We start from the raw sequence: 7174 nt of genomic DNA on the forward strand, positions 1-7174 counted from the left end.
CATTTGGATCAGCTTTTGTAAATATTGTATAACTTTAAAAGTCATGGTTTCATCCTTGTTTTTTTCTGTCTTCACTGGGGCACTTTTTGGATTGTTGTTTTCAAAAACAAGCAGGTTGAGTTTTTAAATCCAGTCTCATTCACAGCCTACCTACTGCCTTTGTCTGTGTGCTATTTAACGTTCATTTTGTTGCCGAAATTATGATCGTTTACTATTTAACATTTGTGGCGCATTTTATTTTCAGTCGACAGATTTGTTTTCATTAATGTGAAATCAATTTAATTTGTTTAAATTTTCAAAGGAGTTCTGTTTTGCCATTTGATTCCCGCCCCCGAAATTACATTAGACTGTTTCCAATCAAAATTGAGTGCTTTAAGAACTTTATTCAAATGAATCATAACACTGTTGTAGAGAATTGTCCACTTTGAATCAGACCAGGAGAGAATAAAAACGGAGATCAAATCAATAAGGCCTTTTAATTTCCTCCCAAAACACTTTTTAGTGACATTCCAAAAATTGCAGCTTATGATCAAAATTATTATTATTATTATTATTATTATTATTATTATTATTATTATTATTATTATGTGTTATTTTAATTTGTTTGTGAGGTCGTTGCCATGCATTTCATTTCAGCCATTTTGTTCATACTCGTCTGTGTTTCTTTATTTCATGGGGGAAATTGCTGGTAGACATTTGGTTTTATTTTTTAGTATTGTTAATGAGATTGTAATTTATTATACAATGGCTTTTATAGATGACACAAAGTGCGAGATATATATGAAATGACACCGGGGGGCGGAGGGGGGGCTTTTGTTTTGTAGGGGAGAAGAGAGACATATTTTTTATTTTCAGCGGGATTGCCACAGCCTGCACCGTCACAGCTACATGTATATACATCGTTTCCCCCTACAAAAGCTTCTTTTTCGTTTATGCAAAAAAACAAAAAACAAAAATCAAATACCCAGGGACTTGGTTTATTTGTTCTCTCATGTTGAAACCGCTTCTATCTTTTTTTTGCCCTTCTAGTTTGTGTTCCTCCTGCAGAAAACAATGAGCAGAAACGATCTTGGCAGTGAAATCTTTCCCTAGTAGCTTTAATGAATCGATCCAACTCATAATTGACTGGAAATTCAAGTTGTGGGATGTAGACCTGTAGCAATCCGCCGCTGTTTTCTTCTTGTTTTCTTTCATTGCTTGTTAAGCAGCCGTGTGGTTTTGGGGGGATGTAGGCTGTGTCATATTCTCTGGATGAACTTGGGGTAGATAAAGCAGAGGTGAGAAACGCCTGTAGGTGTTTCATCACTTCACACATGAATAACGGACTTGCACATTTTTAAATAATGGGGTTGATATTAAACAGCTTTTTTCCAACGTCGAGCCTAAATGTATTTTTTTTAATTCAGCAAAGCAGAATGCTGCTGCGGTGAGTTCACGGTCTGTCTGACATCTGTGCTGTGAAAAATCTGCTCCTTGCTTTGAGCTCATTGGTTTGTGTGGAATTAATGGCAGGGAGAAAATCAGGCTTGATGAATGGAAGATTGTGAGACGATGATGTGCTGTTTCTGCCCCAGGCTGCTTTTAAATGGACTGGCATTGGCTGGGAAAACACAACTACCGTCCAGGGCTAAATTAGGGGTTCCAAAAGTGTGGTCCGAGGATCAATAGTGGTCCTTAGGAGGATTGAAATGGGTCCAACTTGGTAATATTGTGATTTCACCGCTATTTTATTTGGAGGTATAGAGGACACTGTCACTGTGAACACACCCGGTAATGTGAACTAAATAAGAACCAAGCGATATTTTCTGATGAAGAGAGAAACAAAGATTACAAGCATTTTAAAACATAGTAGGCTATAGATCTAACCCTTAAAATTCACGTGTTTTTGTTTATTATCATTCCTGTGCTCTTTGTCTAAATGCTTTGGGCGAAAAAACACTAATTATTTTCATATATTTCGACCTCCAACGGACAAAAGCTCACGTTGTTTTGGCCGTTTTTGGCTTTAAATCTGGTCACTTTGGCTGACAAGGTCAAGCCCTTCAAACTTTAAACTGAAGGTAAACATCAAAGGTTGTGAGATAAGAGTGTGTTACCGTTTTTAAGAAATAATAAACGTAGGGTTATAGGAATTAATTTTGTCCTTAAGATTCAAAACAGACCCTCCGACTGCTCGCACGAGGAAAATCCATACTAATATTTCTGTTGGGACTTAAAGTAACAGTGATGCTGACAGTGGTGACCCTGATGGTATTTTCCTTTTCCCTGTGCTCTGTCATTTCTCTGTAATATTCCCACAGGAGCCTGTGGTGTCATACTTGTGAGCATCTCTAAAAAATAATATGATTAATTTTATTTTGGATCTGACTGTCCAAAACGCAACACTAATATTTCCATGTCACTTCCTGCTTCACGACAAAAAAAGTCATAATAATATTAATTACAATCTGATTCTTCTCAGTTTCCTGAAAACAAGACGCGAGCTGATGTCTGCAGCAGTGTGAACAGATGAGTCTGTGTGATTAACTGAAAGTGAGATTAACACGCCTCAGCACTATTAGGCAAACCAGCAGGATCGATTACTGATCGGTTATTGATGGTTTCCTCTAATTGACCTGATCACGAACAATTATAAGAGGGCCGCTCTTTTATTTCATTTATCCACCAGGTTAAAGTAACATACATTTTTACCTGGGTATTACAATGAAATAATTCCTATGACTTTAAGAGTGATTATCCAACAATGTCTGCAGTTACAGATGTTATTTTAATTATGATCATTATTATTATTGCTGTTGTTATTGTTGTTGGATGGAAAATGGCATCATAGTAATGTCTTTCCCGTGCGTAAAATGTTGCGTAATATTCCCCAAATATCCAGAACTAAAGAGTTATTCAGAAGTCTTTCAGGATTTGTTTTTAGTGCCCGTGACTGACATAATTGTGGCTTACTTTTAATCAACTGCACTATCGTTACTTTACTTCTATATGACATGATCAGCACAGTCGATATTTTCCCTTAGACATGCAGACGGTGTTTCTGATGAAAACACTGCGTATTATTTCCACGTTGTTTTGTTGTTGATGCAAGGGAATAAAAGATGTCTCTCTGCATCATCACCGCTCCCCGTTTGACCTGCCATTTGGATGTCTTGCACGAAATGACACCCGGAAATAAAGCCCTCTCTCGGATCTCTGAAGTCGACTTTTGTGGAGCCCAGTAATCAAAAAAGTGCGCCCTCGTGCCCTTCATCCGCTCTCTAGCAGATGCAATTAATAGCGCGTCGCGTTAATTACACCTTCCTTTTTATTTAGGTGACTTGAAATTTCCCATTAGGCTGCCTGGGAAGGAGAAAACACTCACACTTCTCTCTGTTGTGGTGCTGCGCTGGGGAGCGACAGAGGGAGGATAGTCGGTACTCTAGCGCCATCTAGCGACATCAGCATCACCGGAGGGTGAGTCCGAGCTGTTATGTCATTTTATCACCTGTGAAGGTTGGGTTAAAAAATAAATAATATAGTCCATCTGTGGCAAATCAGGAACTGATGATAAAAAATATAAACAATAACGGTGAAGTGTGTCCTCTGATGGAAAAACATTCAGTATTTATGAAATAAATGTTACCCAGATAGTAGAGATGCTCTCAGCCTATTAGTCAGTATCAAAGTAAAAATGTATTAAATAAGCAATAAATAGACTTCATAGGTCTAAATCACACTCGTCCATACATACTATCACAGTCAAACACCACTGTCAGCCCTTGTAGCAGCTATACACAAATATTATAGTGTTCTTCGGGACAATAATTCCTATTTTCATAGTTACTTCCTGGTTTATGTTTTCTTTACTCAACTGGTGCTGAGACAATAAGATGATGGACATAATGTGTCAACAGTTTATATTTAAAAGGGAGCATATTGATTAAATCAAAATTGTTGAGCCCTTAAAGGGTCCCAGCCAATAGAAAACAAAGATGTATACTTGTGCACTTCTTAGTTCCTCCATAAAAAAGGACACTATGACCAATCTGAATGAATCTAAATGTTTCCTAATTGGACTAAAAAAGTATTTATAGATAACACAGATCTTTTTTTATGCACAAGAGCAACATGTTAATGTTCAGAGGTTAGACCTTTTCAAAACAAAACAAACATAAAAGATTTATTAGAGCCGAATAAATAAAATATAAATGGCTGATAGTAATAGAAGTCAATGTGCAGTTAATTCTTAATAGAGCTGGATCTGCTCAGCTGGCAGTTTTCAACCATTTTCTTCACACTTTAATTTGAGAGCAGAATTTGCAACACTACTGATGAATGTGCTTAAACCCAATATTTGCTCAGTCATTGTTTTATTTCAATTGAAAACTGTTGGGAAATATTAGAAACTATACTGATGTTTAATTTCAATAAATGCACGACAGGATAAAAGTAGATTTATCATACTGACAACGATTCATCACTTAAAACCTCCTTATGGCAATATTTAATGTTCCTTTTAAATGTTTCCTTATAAACAGAAGTGGCATATGAAGGAAAACAATATACATGGACTTAAATGGTATTACTTTCAGAGATATGATAACACAACTCCAAGTAATATTATGTAATGTAACTGGGTTACTTGTTATCTAAATGAATAAACACAAAATATTTGGGAATTAATATTATTATTCAGTCCAGTTATTTCTCTAAAATAAATTGAGTTTAAAAAAAAATGTACTTGTAAATTTCAACATAAACTGGATACATGTCACTTGTTATTTTTCTGCTACTAATATCCTGGAAGGAAGCCACTAGGAGAGTTCTTAAAAACTGCACTGCACCTTGGGTATGTTTTTCTCTGTTCTGGTGGATGGTTAACCAGGTTGCGTTAAGTACAACAAAAGATTCAACAAGGCATTGTCAGTCAAAATTTGAACACCATTAAGAAATTAAGCCGACTTTCAAGAGAATATACTAAATATTTCTGCTCCAGCTTCTCTAATCAAAACTGAATCTCTTAATGTTTTGAACCATTGGTCGGACAAAACAAGTAGGAGGCCTTTTTTTGGAAGACATTTGACATGTCACAGGTGTTAAGAGAAAGATGAATGCTGGCTTAATTCCATTTAGCTGCTTCAGTTTTGTAGTGTTTTGTGCATGCTCACTCATTGCTGCACAAGACTTAGCACAAAGCTAATCACACAAACCCACACGCTGCTGTACAGACCTTTTACAGAAGTCCACATTTGTGCTTTTTGTCACAAAGTTCGTTTGTGAAAATCAAGCTCTGAAGGTGAAAGGACATGACAGCATATCACAGCCTGCTCAGACAAGCTGGTAACATCATGCAGAGTATCAGCTCAAACTGTCTGAAGTGTCTGTTACACACATTTTTATCAGCTGATCAGGATTACTGTGTTCACTCTCCCTCTGGCCTACATCACAGGGGCCTCATCTGTGTAGAAACCTGTTGTACTTCGATGCTGTTGATAGACAGAGGCGGCCAGTGCCTCCAGCAATATGTAATGAGGAGGGACAAACATTTTGGAGTCAAGACGTGGTTAAAAATGCAATGCTGACTCATCACACTTAAAAAAAAACCCAGTTTGATTTGGCAGATTCACTAACATGTTAGAAAAGTGACAAATGAAAGCCTAATTGAACAACAGGGAGAAATTCATCTTTGTGTTTGAAAGAACAACAATGCGCTCAGATCACATGATCTAGTTTAACATTGTGTGTAAGAACATAAGCGTAATTAATTTTGAATGTTTGAATGTTTTTGTGACAAACTTTATTTACCCCCCAGAGATCTCAATCTCACATCTCTGTATAAAGTTTCCCTGTCAAACATCATGTCCATCTCTGCATCGTGTGAAGATGAATCAGCCTTCTGTATCAATCACTCCTTCAATCTGTCTTCCTCTCTTTACTCCCCCCTCCTCCCCCCGCACACAGATAACAGTGATACAAGCTCACGAGCTGAACATAATTCCACCATTTGACATTGTTGTTCTTCAATCTCACTCGGATGCATCGCAGCTAATTACACTTTGCACACTTAAGTACACAAATGCGTGTGTGCGTTCATTTGTAAACGAGTTATTGTTTAATTATAACTTCACATGAACTTTGCTGATCAGTGGGCCGAATCGTGTCGCCCCTTCAGCTCATAATTATTCAGGCTGTAATTGCTCGGCCTGTTTGTGAAACATGCTCGTCTCTCAGCAGGGCCATCTCACACAGCTTCTGTGCCAGGTCCTGTTTGCGATCGCCCAGGAGCCTCGGACAGGCTCAGGGCTGCTGAGAGAACAGGAAGCTACAGATGGACAACACACGGTAAAGTTTACAAGTTAATCAGAACATTTCCTGTTAAGGTGCTTCTTCAGTACCTCCCGATGATGAAAAGCTCTGCTCTAATAATGCATGAAGGGGCCTGAAACCTTGCACCTTCAAAATGATTTGATCAAAAACTCTGATCCAAAAGTCAATCTTAAAAATCTTGATTATTTTTTTAAACGTGAAATTTCAAATTTGATATGAAACATAAACAATTTTATATTCACACAGGAACATCATAAAACAAATTTTATAAATATTACAATAAAAATACATTTCTGTAAAACTAATAGCAGCATAGAGCACAAATAAAGTAGCTATTGTGAATGAAATAATATATATATAGGGTATGATATTTAATAAACTTATGTGACATTAACATTATTACGAATAATAAAGTAAATATACCATATTTTCTTTGTTGTTGTTCATTAGTTTCAGGGTTTACATATGGAGCTGTAGAGATGTAATCAAATCAGAGCAAACAAAATAGCTTTACGTATGAACAGTTCAGATTGAACATGCTCGAACCTTAACACATACAGGAAACAAAGATGTCATTAAGGTAAGTATATGCTGGCATCCTTAGATTGACAGACTTGTCTCTTACTGCCGATTTACTGTATGAGCAGTGGACAAAACAAAAGAAAGGATGAAGACTCGTCAAGGGGTCCAAAGACAAATCTGTAAGATCACAAGGTGGTTCAATGGATAAATAAAGCAGATCCCAAATGTTGATTTATTAAATTTTTTGCTTTTTTCTAGTGAAAAACACTTTCTTCTCTTAAAATTGTCTCAAGCCAAAAAGGTTTGGAACCTCCCGTCCAGAACATTTTTTATCAAAAATGTA

Source organism: Semicossyphus pulcher, unplaced genomic scaffold (assembly GCF_022749685.1).
Source record: "Semicossyphus pulcher isolate SPU_LCO1_2020_fin unplaced genomic scaffold, fSemPul1.0.p SCAF_9, whole genome shotgun sequence".
NCBI lineage: Eukaryota > Metazoa > Chordata > Actinopteri > Labriformes > Labridae > Semicossyphus > Semicossyphus pulcher.